Source organism: Molothrus aeneus, chromosome 1 (assembly GCF_037042795.1).
Source record: "Molothrus aeneus isolate 106 chromosome 1, BPBGC_Maene_1.0, whole genome shotgun sequence".
NCBI classification, from domain to species: Eukaryota; Metazoa; Chordata; class Aves; order Passeriformes; family Icteridae; genus Molothrus; species Molothrus aeneus.
The window spans coordinates 127277516-127293122 of NC_089646.1; the positions used below are offsets into that span (position 1 = coordinate 127277516).

The window sequence follows — 15607 nt, forward strand, 5'->3', positions numbered from 1 at the left end:
TTTTCAGTAGCCATAAACAATCACCTTTTAAATTCTTTAAAATGTTTGGGGCACTAAGTATGACTCAGAACATAAAATGTACTAGGGCAAAGTGGATTTAGGTAGCCTTCCCTCTCTGGTTTTCTTCCTTTTCAGTCACCTTCTTCATTCTGTGGTCCACTATTCAGTTTTCCTTTTTCTATTTTTACTTCAATTTTATTTTCTAAATTGAAACACTTAAAAAACCCCCTAAAACTTATAACTATGATGTAAGACACCTGGAATGTTTTCCCCATATTTTAAAAGTTGCAATTTCTATTGTCCTATGTCTTATCTTAATAAATAGTCCTGAGTCTACTCATTTTTCTAGAGCTGTCAAAATATTTATACATATGTAACTTCTCTGTCCCTAATTTTCATTCACTTTCTCTCCTTTCACCTCTCTTTTCTCCATCTCCTTTCTTTATTCATTCAGTCTTCTTCTCGGCCCTCATTATTCACTGCAGCACAGTGGAAAAAAAAAAGCGTACTTATAATGAACTAGTTGTTGAACTTATCAAAAAAGAGTACTTATAATGAACTAGTTGTGCTCAGAAAAGAATAATAATAGAAAATTTAATGACAAACATATTAGGAAGTCATTAGCATCTGCAGGTCTGTGTGGCACTGAGGTGTAAGATGCAGTTCTTGCTGAACAAAGCTCTCTTCTCCCAAAGCACCCACAAGACAGGCATGGATAACAGCAGTACCCTTTTTAAGTCCAGGATCCCCATGACAGCAAGCCATGCCATCCACATTACAGAAAACATCTGTCATGGTCTTTAACAGCAAAAGACTCTGCACAAGCACAGTAAGAGACAGAAATCTGTGCCATACACTCGATTCAGTATGTTTACTAAATACTGCATTCAAAGGTGGATATTAGATGGCTCTTTCACCTCTATCTGCCAAACATTTTAAAAAAATTGATTGGATAAAACTATCCATCCTGAAGAGCACATTAGCCCTGAACATGCTGTAATCCAGATTTTTTGCATGGCAGAAAGCTGCCCTTCCTAAACGAAGGAAAAAACTGAAGGACATTATTTTACTCTTGAATGCACCAAGTAGTTTCTGTTGAAGCTAATGTACTACTCACAGTGGCAACTGCTGCTCTTCATAATAACCAGCCATGGTCACTGGGTACTTTAGATAATACTCCACATTTGTGTAACACCCCATACACCTCATAACAAGTGCCATACTTTGTGGCACTCTCCCATGACCTGGGCAGCAGAACATTTAGCTATCCTGTACTTGACACCTACTCACAAAAAAGGGCAGGCCACTTTGTGGGAAGCTGAGAGTGTATACTTATTGTACCTATCATTCCCAGTTCCTGAATCCTACAGATCGTCTTTCTGAGGCCAAATGTCACCTCTACTTCTTCACATCCAAAGCATACTCAGAGAGAACACCTCTCACCTCTCTGCTTTCCTATCTATTTCCTATCCTAGCAACTATTTCACTACCATTATGTGTAGAAAAACAGGGACAGGGGGTTGGGTTTTTTAATAGCATACAAATATAACTCTAAATTTCAAAAGGAGAGAAAAACAGAAAAACTGCACTGCACAAATATTAGAATATATAATTTTTAAAATTTCCCAAATATCTGACAGTAGGAATGAGATTTTTACCTACATAATGCAATTTCTTATTTTTCTTATATTCCCATATCCCTGGTTTTACTAAAATGCAACGTTTTAAATTAAAAGGCCTCGGCTTCTTCTCTTCCTTGGGAGACATTCATAGAGATTCCACTGGGAAAGAAAGAGTAGTGCCTGAAACCAGGTGGCAGCAGACCTAGTCTGACAGCTATTTCTGATCTTATTTTAGCTGAGAGGACCCACCCAGCTCAATGGGTTACATCTCTCTATAGTGGCATGTGGGTGCAGAGATTTCTCTCAAGGAAGGGGAAAATGATACTGGAAATACATGCCTGAAATTGCTGGAGGTTCATGAGGCTGCAATATTGCTAGAAGTCACAGGCCATCAGCCTTTACATACATAAATCTGAGAGATTTCCATAAAGAAGGTACAGCACACAGTTAAAGCCTTTTGCAGGCATTACAAGGAAAGCCATTTGATCTTGTCACGACACAAATGCCTCAAAACATGACTTCACTTGGCTGACTGCCTCCAGCTAATGATGCAAGCAGGAAGAACCATCTGAGAAATCCTTAATCAAAACACTAATTGAAAATGTGTTATATCCACAGGTCAAGGTCAACTTTTCTCCTTATGAAACAAGACAGCCAAAAGGACAATTTACTTAAATCAATAAGCAGTAATACCCACAATGATTTACTGCAAAAGTAGAACAACATGCACATTTAAAAGAAGAGTATCTCCTCATCTAGGTTACAAACCTCTTTAAAATAGAGCCAGAACAGCATTCAGTTTCCTTTGGTTGCAGTGAATAGTTTGAAGGTTGAAATTACATTCTCTGTTGATCACTGGAAGACAGGGATAGGGACAGACTATTGAAAAATTTCAGTGTCCTTTTGGCTGCCTTCCAGTCCCATCTCCAAGTGGCTGCTATTCTATTTAATGTAACTGGAGTCTACCCTTAGGATGAATATCTTTCTTCCTGACAGTTTTTGTTCTTTTTCAAGGCAGGGGAACAGCCACAGCCCAACAAAGACTGCTTCTTGAATTCTCAGCCAAAGGGCTCAGGAATGGAACAAACAGGGCCAAAATGCTGCTGCATGACTGTCTTACAAGCAAGTTTCTCTACACTTTCACTGAAAATGCAGGCAATATAATAACTGAAGTTAGGATAATCCCAGAGACAGGAATGTTTGTCAACTGAAAAGATTTTAAAACAGCAATGGGTTTGAGGAAAATCTATTCCCTACCTGCAATACATGACCAGTCAGAAAAAGATACAGTCTTGCTAAAAGATTGTACACTTTAACTGCTTCTTGTAGGAACAACACAGACATTTTTAATAAGACACATGCTAAACAGGCTGGTTGCATATAGAGCTTCAGAATTTTAATCTGGGATTCCAGAAAAAAACCCAACCTGCTTTAAAAGTCTTCAAAATCTTCACCCATAAAAGGTTATATAAATTCTCTAAGTGGACAGCCCAGGGTTAATAGCTAACATAATTACACTCTGTTTGTACTGACCAGATAGTAAAGTTATGGCAGTGCACAGGTTCAACCCACACACATCAGTCTGTGTCTAACCTACACTGCCCATGGGGCACACTCCACTCTGAGGTTCTTTTGCATGGCTACTGATTCCAAAATTAGCCAAGGCCCAAACTGACCATTTTCTGCAGGCAGAGTTACAAGCTTCCCTGGCCTTCAGGCTTCACCAATTACCAATGCTCCTCATGGACCTTCTTCCTGCTCTGCACTGCAGATATTTGTGCAGCACAGAGGCTCTGAGGCACACAATAAATTGGTACCTTCTGCTTGTTATATCTGCAAGAAGCAAAACACCGAGGAGTTTAGCAGACATTTATGCTCCCCAAAATAGCCAGGACTGATTCACATTTACCCTGACTCACATAAGTTATCACAATCACATTACTTTCAGCAAAAACATCAGTTAAAGGGAATTTGTGTCAGGGCCACAAGCAAAGAACTCTTCCATTACAGCATGCCTGTGCTGGGAAGTTGTTAACATCTACAGCAATTCCCTTAGGAAATGTCAACAGCAGCACCAGAAAAAAGCAAACATATTTGTTTGTCTAAATATTAAGAAGAGCCTGGAACAGTTTCTAAAATGTCAACAAGAAAACCACACTCCAAAGCAGCAGACTTCTTTCTGTTACAAACATAAATAATTCTTATGTTAGTTTGGAACATAGTCGATGGGGATTCAGCCTGGGTACCAGAGTGAAGCAGATATTTCCTCTTCACAGTATGCAAGGAACATATTAATCATGCAAATAGAAAGCCTTTTGAGGGAAAGAAAAAAGATACTATGTCTCTTTGGTATAAGGAAAGTAAACATGTAAATATCATGCTTTTAGAAAAAGAGGGAAGTCTAAGGGATGGCTAACATTTGACAGCTACTGTGATAGTGTTTTCTGTACACAGTGAATGGTGGAATATCTTGCACTTAAAGTACTGGTTATTTCTTTTACATACTGCATAACACAGTCACAAGACCCTAGTACTGACAGTTGCACTAAAAAACCCACTTTCCAAATTACAACACTCTTAAGAAACCTTCCACATTTTATAATACATTAATCATTATTCGGTACTTTAGTGTTCTTATTACATAATAGATATAATATCATTGTTACTTCTTATTATTTTTATTGTGTGATAATTAGCAGTGCTGAACTCACTGGTTGCATGCTTTTTTTATTGCAAATAGCCCCATATAAAATCAGCTGGAAATTCATTCCCTTTGCACCTCAGAAACAACATTCACCTGTGTATCAGAGAGCAAGAGGCTGCAGATCCCATCCATTCCATCTGGAGAGGAGAGAAGGGCTGCAGTGTTCAAAAGGAGGTTTCAAGCACAACTGATATCCAGTACCAACAGGCCTGGGATTTACTCTTTCCATAGAGTTTTAGTATGTAGGAAGTGGCTTTATAACATGGAAATAGAAACCACACCACAGCCAGGTATTGTCCTTTATTCAAAGCTTGTTTCTTACCCTGGAAAATATCTGGAAAGGACAAATCATCTGCAACACTCTAGATAGTCCCATATGGTTCTCCCTTCTCTAGCTAGCACAAGGCAAGCCCTTCTTGAGCTCTCCTTTCACTAAATCCTCTGTTAGCTACATCACCTCTCCACATCCAGGCATACCAGCTAAACCCTATTTAGCCCTGTTTAAGCTAAAACCTCCCTACCATGTCTCAGCCTTCCTGGAAACTGCCAAGAGAGGACACAGGGCCTCCACCACAGGTTGTGTGATAAACTATTTTTGTCATGGGATTTTCACTTGAGAGTCTGGGATACACAACATCATCTGATTCATTTAATATAAATAATTGACAAGACTCCTTCCAGTTCAATAGTTTGTTTTCTATTGCCTTTATAAATAAGGACAGAACTTTAATAGAGTATAAATATGCAGTTGTGCTTCAAATATTTTAGGAATTTGCTATATAAAAATAAAAATAAAGTCCCCATTAACAATAAAATGTAGTTATTCAGTCACTGTAATTTTCCATGCTTATCACATCTCCAATGATTTACAGGTTCTTTCCTTTTTTTACTTTTCTTAACAAGCAGAAGGATATTTTTCACTGCTGAACACTTGAGCTGGAAGCTGAAAGTCAGGTAAGATGCTTACTCATCAATTAGTAATTAGGATTTTGCAGGTCAAGTTCTGCCCCAGTGTCAGCTATCAAGTTACCTTTTACTGCAGCCTTGTTAAATAATCTGTACCGATACTCTGAAGCTCATCCATCCCCTGTACTGATAACCATAAATGTAACTACCTCCATCCATGGGAGCTGATGGTTACTAGACAGGAAGAGGACAGGTTAGGAACAGAACTGAGTTCAGCTCTTCATCTGAGTGTGTGCAAGTGAAAACAGAGAAGAAATCCACTTACTGCCCTCACAGCTCTTAATGCCTTGCCTTAAGCAGGAACAAAAGCCCACTCCCGTGACTTTTGTGAACAGCAGACATGAGACAAAGGCAGTTCTATCTTTTTGTTTGGAAGAAATCCTCAATTTCACTTGGAGTTAAAAGTATTAAAAAAAATTATTCCAACTCAACAGACAACAATGACAGAGCAACGAATTCTCCAGTTGGTGCTCACATTCTTGACAAAATAGTGACTTGGGAGGAAAGAAAAGCTGATACTCAGCACCCATACCAAAGGGAATAGAAGGAATCCTACCTCCCCCGCCTCACACATTGATGCTGCATCTCTCCTGGATCCTGCTGATAACATATGCTCCTGAGGCATCTTCTCCTATTATCACAGACAGTGCAGACATGCTATGCCAGCCTTCTCTAGTATTCCTGATCTCCTATAAACACCACATGGTTCCACACATTTAATATGCTTCATATCTTCAAAAGGAAGATATCATTTGGGGAATTTAAGGGATTGTACTTAACTCAAAGGAGGTTTATGAGCATTCTTGCTTAGAAGGTGTTTTGAGGATGAGCCATCTAGGAAGAAAGACCCATTAAATTGAGTAAGATTATTCTCAACATACTTTGAATGGAGTAAGATGATTACTTTTTTTCTTAGTTGTGCCCCTCAGATCTCTAATTCCCACTGGAACAGAGGACATATGCCCAGGAAAAAGCCTTATTACTATTCCTACCTGTGACTACAACTCAGCTAGAAATTCTGCTGCAAAGACAGCTGGCAGCTGAGACAACATGGTTCTGACACAGAGCAGTCTCGTTTCCAGCCTATAGTCTCTTTATGCTACTGATATAAATATATTTTTCATATAAATGAGTGAGTCTGGTGCCTAAAGATTACAGAGGGCAGGAAGAGAACTTCCCACCTCCTTGACAACATTTTGAGTCTATGAATCTCTTTATATTTCTCTTTGTGCAACTAAAAAAGGCTTGACAACAGGATTGAAGGTACCTTTAAAGTCAAGCACGTGTGCTTTTGTAGAACTAGGAACAAAATGTGAAGTTATAAGTATAGTGAAAAGGAATTATTATTTGAAGTCAAGTCTCCATTTAAGCACATTTCATCTCATTATCACCCACATAGCATGCTCCATTTTCTCTTTGGAAGGAGGGGGCATCAGTCCCACTAGATACAGTCATTCTTTTTTAATTCTTTCAGGGCCCCAGGGAGACACCTGAAACATAAGGAGGAAAGCAACTCTCCTATTTGAGGCAAGAAAAACACAAAAAATGCTCTCACTTTGTGAGAAGTTTCACTTAAAGCAGGACACAAACCCAAAATGTCCAAGGAAGGGCTACCCAGTAACAGGAGGGATAAGCAAAGGTGGGAAAGAGGCCTCTCATATATGATGCCTTTTATCTCCACTACTGGAGATACTGGACCCAGCCCTTAAATACATCCACTGCTGCTATACACTGACAGCAGTGCAAATCCCTGATTGTCTTGGGCACCAGCAGAAGGCAAACATGAGACACAATTGACAGTGACACCTTTGCCAAAGAGTTTCTTCTGCACCTGCTATCCCCAGAACATCAGGAACCAGCAGAGAAAACCCTTCCAGTGGGTAATACCAATGCACTTTACTTATATAAAGTCCCAGGGACTTTCTATTCAGTGGATAAGAACACATCTGCTGGGCCCATCAGCATCCTGCAACACAACAACCTCCCACCTCAAGTCTGTTGAGTCTGAATGTGTAATGGACAGGCAGTAACATAAATCTGTGCCAAAGGATTTGGGGGAATACATAGATCTTTTTAAATATGACCTTTTTATTGAGATTTTCAGTTCACCTATTAGAGTTCAGTCAGGATGGCAACCACATACCAAGTACAACAACATTTTACCAAGAAGTCAGCCAGATCTGCAGATTTATAGGGAACAGAGCTAATGCTACAGATCATTAACTCCGTAGTTAATGAAGTCCTGAACCAAAAAATACCCCAAAATGTTAAGGGAGAGCTGTCCAGGAGTAGACTTGAGCAAATTCTTCACCAAGGTCACTGTATGTTTGGTATGCACTTAGTTATGCTTTCCTGTGTGATCTACCAGTCTAGAAGACAATGGGCAATGTAATATTTATGACTTAGACTTGGTTTAAATCAAGACTTATTTAGTTAATTTCCCAGAAATTCAAGACACATTCAGTCAGTGTTACATCATCAATATGTCTTGAAGTAGGGAACACAAGGTTTTGGAGCTGCTGGCTGAAGACCCAGAAAGCTCTGTGCTGACAGCAGAAAGAGCGTAGGCTGCAACTGCTGCTCATTCTGGAGTTACTACATTATGAGTTGACTTTTATGGTCAAACTTCTGCCATCTCTATTTCTGCTTATTGCACTCTGCCCATCTTGCTATATGAAAGTTTTGGAAAAAGTTCTGATCAGTCCACCAGCTATTGTTTAGAAAAAGCCAAACACCCAATCAAACAAACAGCACCACATTGGCTAAATAAGACTCTTATTTCAGCACATATAAACATGTTTTGTGATCTTCCCAAGGCCCTGTTTCTATAGAACTTAAATATATTACTAATTCTAAATATAAGAAAATTGCATCTTCCAGGAAGTCAACCAAGACTGCTGAAATGCAGCATGAATTACAGCATAACTCCTGACTCCCAACATAACATTTCCAGTATGTTACAAGAATATTGGTTACACAGGCTCATCTTTTCATTCTGCTAGGCCTAAGACAAGACTCCTTGTTGCTCTAGAAAGGGCACATTACAGCATAGCCAAGATACAGCATAAATATTCTCAATTCACAAGCATTGTTACATAAAGTTGTCCAAAATGATGGCACATAGTTGTAGAATCACAAAAGAGTTTAGGTTTGAGGGGACCTTTGGCACTCACCTGCTCTAAAACCTTGCTCAAAGCAAAGTCAGCTTTGAAGATAGGACTGACTCTGAAGTCAGGATGAGAGAGAGCCTTGTCCAGCCAACTCTTGTGTGCCTCCAAGGAAGGACATGGACAGTAGGTCAAGACAAGTCATTATTTCCTCAGCTCAGTACCCATAAGACAGCACCAAAGCATTGGGCCCAACACTTTGGGCTCCCCAGAGAGAAAGACATTGAAAAATCAAAGCCAGAAGAACTGGTTTCTCCATACAAAAGACACACTATCAAATAAAACCAGTACCAATTTTTGGCCAATCTAGTACAGTTGCCTTTTTTTTGTCATGGGAAAATACTGCTTTTTAGGGTTCTAAGAAATTATTATATAATTTAATATATAAGTTATAAATGCATTATTTATATATTAAATTGGTATACATTTATATATTTATATTATAATTGTTATTAAATAACAATTTATATATTCATTTTTATTTGTTATGTTTTTTATATAATTTTCATATAATGAACATAAAATTTTATTCATTTATAAATAAATTAATGTATAAATTAAATAATTTCTATTAAATTATGTAATCACTCCTTAGAAACTTATGAAGCAATTTAACTATATTATTAACATAAACTATATTATTCATTTATATTTAAAATGAAAATATACTATTTGCCATTTCTGACAGTCAGTTTCTGGTTGTCCCATTTCATTTTATTTTCCTAGTAAGTTTATATTCCAAACAAAGACACTGCACTTTAACCTGATGCTTCCAAACAAGCACACCTCTTGTCTTTCATATTTACTTTTACTCCCAAATGCTGACCAATTTGTATATTTAGAGGTTCCTAGATTCGGTTTTCAAGCACATGAATTTTTTTGGAAAAAACCTTCAGCAAGGAGACATATAATTTGCTTCCGTGTCACAGTCCCCTTTCAAATATCAGAGAACTCTTACCATGAATAACTTGTACATATCCCAGGGGAATTTTCATAGATATTAAAGGAAACTATTCAGCCTTATGCAATGTCCTTGTGAACCATACTGCATACCACATTTTTATTAATTTCTGTACAGCTTCAAATGTCTGTTTCATGGCATATGTAATAAACATGCAAAAGTACCTGCTTCTTTCTCCCCACACTAACACTCACTCACAGAACCCAACAGCTGCACGTATGAATAAAGATCAGTTATTATGGTTACCAGAGAGTCAACACAAAATACGCTCTCACTTGGAATATTTTTGAACACCCACTGTGTGTTGAAAAGTAAGAACACATTACAAAAAATATCTGGAAATACACAGTGACAGCGCCGCCACAGCACCCCCACGTGGGTCAGGATGGCCGAGCGGTCTAAGGCGCTGCGTTCAGGTCGCAGTCTCCTCTGGAGGCGTGGGTTCGAATCCCACTCCTGACATCCGTGTTTTGGGGCTCAGGCTGAGGATTTTGGCTTTGTCTAATTTGGAAAAAAAGCGGCTGACGAAAGACTTCATCGCGCTCCACAGCTTCCTGAGGAGCACGAGGGGAGGTCCTTCTCTCATCGTCCTGGTATCCACTGACAGGAAGGGCGGAAATGGTCAGGAGAGGTCTCAGCTGTGTCAGGAGAGGTTCAGACGGGACGCTAGGATGCATTTCTTTACTGAGAAGGCAATAAAAAACTGGAACAGGCTTCCAGTGAGGTAGCCAATGCCCAAAGCCTCTCAATATTTTAGAGGCTTTTGGACAATCCACTAAATAACTTGCTTTAACATTTGGTCAGTCCTGAACTGGCCAGGCAGTAGATGATCACTGCAGGTCCCTGCCAACTGAACTTGTTATTCTATTCTGTTCTATTCTAAGATTTTTAAATGGTGTCTTAAATTAAAATGGAAAATCTAATTGTTTCAGCCTAAAGCAGGGAGCAGCTCGCAGTGCAGCCCCCAAAATCTGGTGGGGTTTTCCTTGCTCTCCACCACCATGGCTGCAGCAGCCCCGCACCTTCCCAGCACTGCTCTGACACTGGGTGCCAGGCCAGGCACCTCACCCTGCAGGGAGAAATGTCACTGCCTTGAGATGGGCTCCTGCTGCTCTAGGGAGTGGCACCCACTTGTCAGGCAATCAGCTGCAGGGTTTTGACACTGCTCAAGCAGCAGGAGAAGGGGAGTGAGCAAAGGAGAGCATGAAAAGGAGAAGGCAAAACCTCTCTCTCCCTTTTTTGCCAGAGGTGAGCAGTTATTTTTGTTCTAGATGTTTTCTAAAACTACAGCTTCCAGCTCAATGCTAGGTGCTTTTTTCTTACTTTTAACTTGCTCTCCAAAATACCCTGGATTTTGCTTTGTGTTCTTGATTTTTTAATATTTAAGAACCTTTCAAAAACAGCTATGAATCAGTAAACTAATTAAATTTTCACGTTGTATATTTAGAGTTAAATACACATTAGGTGAAATTCTAGAATACAAAGTATTTCTGAGAAGCAAAACCAGAAACAATAGTCATAAGAACATTCTTCCTATGAAGGCAGTAGAAGACTAAGATTTTTAGTTAGTGTTAAATATCCAGCACTGCAAGCCCTCAGCAGGCATACAGTAATAACCTCTGAAAACACATAACACTAGATCATTATAAATGAGCAACTAAAATAGGTGAATCAATGAATTATCCCAGTGGAAGAAACAAACAGGTAGTGTTTTAATTATGTGATAATAACACCAACTCTGACAAAGGTAACTAATTCCTTCCATCTGCAAATTCTACTAAGTAATCCTTGAGTAGAGTGCTTACCCGCACAAAATACTTCTCTACCACACTTTGTGTACAGAGGATATATATCTGTTTTTCTCCAGGACTTAACCCAAGGGGTGGTGTTAATCCATCCATTCTTACTAGGCAAGCAGCACTACAGGCTGTCAATGCATACAGGGATGCTTTCCTGTTGTCATTATAGCACAAGAGTCCTATTATCATTACTTACAAGGGTTCCCTGTTGCTAGAGTTTCATACCTCCTTGATAGTTCTTGCAGGCAGCTCCTCCAGGCACTGACTCTTCCTTGTCCTCACAGCAGCCAACTGACTCCAGTTCCCCTCAAGCAACCAATCCACTCTTTTATAACACTCTTCTGATTGGCTACAGGTGTGGCCTGTTAACATCAGGCCTGCTCCTAATCTTTAGTAATTGGCTCAGCTGCAACTCTTTAGGGGATAAGATTACATTCCATACCACCTTCATTTACCCATACTGTATCCCCCAACACTTTCCTCTGCTGAACTGTTAAAGTGTTAAACTCCACATTCCTGACAGCAATTCTACCACTATTGGAATTATGGAAGCAGCACATTTGCCTGCTATGAACACCCAGCAAGTCCAACGTGTCTGGATCTGCCAAACACAACAAGATCAACAGGCAGCCACCTAAAGCCACCTAAAGCAGTAACCCTGAACTCTGAAGTTGCAGAACTTGCTGGTCTTCCTGTGAGATCCATTTTGGAAAAAACCTGAAAACAAAACCATTAAGTCCCACCAAGACAATTGAAAATAGTAGTGTGTTATCCACCTTATAGAGATATCAAATCAATATTATTAGAAGTAATTTGATCTAAACTAAGAGAGTAGACTCTTCCTAAAGTTTGAAGAAAAAAATATGACTGAGGTAGATATATATAAAGATATACATATAAACCATTAAATAATTAAATGTCAGAAGATAAACAGCAACTTTGAGGTCTTGAACCTCTGTAGCTTCATATTGAGATCATATAAATCAGCCTAGGTGTACCTACAGTATGAGATGGTTTAAGCATCCTAGAAAACTACAAATGAGAAAACCATTAAATAATTATGCATTCAAATACCTATTCAGGACTGTAGCTTTTTTCTACAATCCCTTCCTGACCCTACTTTGATCCCCACTGAGAGTCTTGCATGGGAGGCAGAGAGAGAGAGAACCACAAAGGGCTCTGGCCACCAATCAAGATAAGAAAAGCCCCAGTTCCAGTGACAGTTCACAAGTTACTTCAGTGGTCCTAGGATTCATCCCATGATGCAAATCTTGTGTGAAACAGCAGCAACATTACAGATGCACAGAGCCACAGGATAAAACTCTGCAGCCTAGAAATCTTCATAGTTTGTAGTTAACAGTATTTCCCTTCTCGTAACACATTGAAATGGGTAAATAATATATGCAGATAAGATTTCATTTGGATTTTCAATATAATCACAAAATAAAACATAATATTCTTCCAAGCCAACTCTTCCATAATTACAGACTATAAGAATGAACAAAACTAAAGAGAGAGGAGAGGGAAGATTAAATCCTAGGCCATCATAAACAGCAGAGACCATAGGACTTCATTAAGAAATCTGTATAAAGTTCAATTCCTTTTTTCTCAGATCATTTTCCTGAATTCAAGGCCTGAACAGAACAGAATAATCTGTCAAATTCTACATTAATGTTATGTATGTAACAGTCACTTTTACAACTATGCACCAAATCTCAGCAAAACACACGGAAACTTAAGAATGACAGAAATTAATTCTCTGGAGACAAGTCTCTTCCTATAAATTTGCTTTCAGAAACTTTCACAAGATGGACTAGACAGAATCTAGAGAGGTATTTGAGGGGAAAAAAACAATCACTTTTAAAAAAATCTGATTATCAGCATGCATGCTTAGTATTTTATAATGAAATGCTGATATCTGCACTCTTTTATATAGAGACTATTTAGTGAGGCTCCTCACATGAATAGGTTCAGCTCTGCAGTCTATTTGAAACTAAAATAATCATATCAGCTAGACAAGATCTTCAGATTTAAACAACTTTCATTATTAAAGGAAGCACATGATCAGCTTTTTCTGAGATAGAACCTGCATATATTTTATCCAATGCTGGTCACAAGGATTGAGACCAAACTCTCAACATTTGCATGTGCTGTGAATATTTCCTGTGAGAAAATGTCACAAGGTGAGAAGTACAGAAAAATGAAGAGCTCAGAATTTTTTTCTCTCTATAGCATGGTGCACAAGGCAGTGCTTCTGGTAAATAAGATACAGAGAATGACAAATCTTTCTCTCTCTCTTTTTTTTTTTTTTTTTTAAGAAAAGGACTATACACTTTTTCAAACAAATGTATTTCAGGGTGCCAATGCAAACAGAAGATAAAAGACACAGAAAGCTGCTGTGCTTTACCAAAGGCCAGTTTGCTTTAAGGAAGCCTCTATTAAATACAACCTTTAAATTAATAAGGAATAAGGATTCCCTTGCGGTTGCAGCCAGAGCTGAACATGTGAGCAGAGCCCTTATTGACCAGAAGGGGAAAGAAGAGAGGCAGACTCCACACTCTGTGTGAAATCCCCTCAAAGGGGTTTCAGGGAAATAGATAATTTTCTGGGCAAGCTGAGACTCTACCATTACCACTACTGCACCATCCTACATGTGAGGATATTTCCACATGGAACTTATTCCTTCAGATAAAAATTTTTCTCACAAACAAATGGTTATCAGCAAACTTTCCTCCTCCTGGCTTTATGAATGTTGCCCATGGACTAGGGGAGAATACAGCACAGAAGAGACCATCTCATATGCCCATCACAAAGCATAATAGATACCCAAATCTGATCTGATCTTGCCACTCAGCATGAGTCACTGAATGACTGAAATAGATGGAAACTACTTCCAGTATTTCTCTCCTGACACCAAAGCCACACATCACTTTGAAAAGATTTAGATGAAGTTCACACAATTATCTGCTAAGTATGTGGACACTGAGGGAGTTTTGAGATATCTCATTACTTCTGCTGCTCATTAGTGGATAGGACAGTATATTTCCAACACTTTGTGGTTTTCAAAGGTTTTTTTAAAACCAAAGTAAAAAGAATAATCAGTATACCACAGCTCACCTGCTCCCTTTGTCATTGAAGCAAGCCTACACTGACAGTTCAAAGCATGTCTGAATTTGCGTTTATCTTTGCGAGAAACAATCCATTACCAGCCACTACTGATCTTTCTTTTTGCCCTAATGAATCTGCCTTGAAAGGAATCTACCTCGGGTTCCATGCTGTCCACAATTATTAAAACATGAAAACTGGACTAACTCTGTTAAGGACATTGATGGTTAACTCTGATGTTAAATAAATGTCTGCTTTATGAACTGGAACCAATTCAGACCATGCAAGTCAATCATTGTACTAAAGATGATGCATGCAGCACCTCATCTCTCAGTACAAGCATCCTGGATCTCTACTGGTATCACTCATACTGCAGAGGGGCAGGTCCAAAGGGCAGTTTTGACATGAGGAAGTACACGTGCCTGGAAAGTGAAAGTAACACAGAGCTGTTTCTGATAGCACAGACACCCTTGTGACAGCAGAGGCAAAAAGCTACCTGCCACAAGCCATGCGTGCATCTGGGTCTCCTACAGACAGACATGGACAGAATATGGGGCAGTTTGTTATTCTTTCTACTGCTAGTGCTCTTCATAAAAATTATTGGATAAAACAGTATTTTTTGGTAGGCATGCCTGTCCTTAAGCCACATTCTTCACATTCTAAGTCTTGCTTCATTTTCAAAAGCCACATTCCCCTTTCAAAGATAATGCTGTCTTTTTACTGTCAGCCAAACCACTAGTTGTTTGCTGCTAGAAATAGTAACCCTTATCTCAGGGTGTTAATGTCACACTCAGGTTTAACTGGAATTAACTAATTTTCCTGTTGCTTCAGTGCTAGTGCCAGTGCTAGGCTAGGCTCTGGCAGCTCCTACTCTCCCCAGCACAGCACAGCATTAGTTGGATGGTCACCATTGCTGCTGCACAGCTAAACAGACTCCTCACCAAAGCACCCAGGATCTTCAATGTCTCCTCAAAGAGAAGGGCCTCCCCAGCCTTACATCATAGAACTGAGGAGAAAACAAAACTTCATGCAAAATCTCAGTGTCAGGACTCTTCCTGGGCTGCTTTGACTGGATCACAGGTGTAGCTGCATTGTCTCCTCTCCTAACTAATCTGTCCTCCCCATTAGACTTACTCCTTATCTGCAATCCCAATATCCTCTTAATACATGCAAGGACATCCATGCTGGATCAGACCAATGCCCAGCATCAGCATCCTCTGCGATAGTGGCCAAGACCAGCCCTGAGACAGAAATCAATACAGACAGTGGTAATCAGCAGGACA

The 15607-nt window shown here is 39.2% G+C and overlaps 1 protein-coding gene and 1 non-coding gene across 7 annotated transcripts in view; one reads left to right on the forward strand and one right to left on the reverse strand.

Annotated features, from left to right (window-relative positions):
• The window catches only part of OXR1 (oxidation resistance 1), a 266515-nt gene that overhangs the window by 203824 nt on the left and 47084 nt on the right, over window positions 1–15607 (reverse strand). The window lies entirely within an intron of this gene.
• On the forward strand, window positions 9800–9882 carry TRNAL-CAG (transfer RNA leucine (anticodon CAG)). The gene has a single exon. It is a non-coding gene; the product is annotated as a tRNA-Leu (tRNA).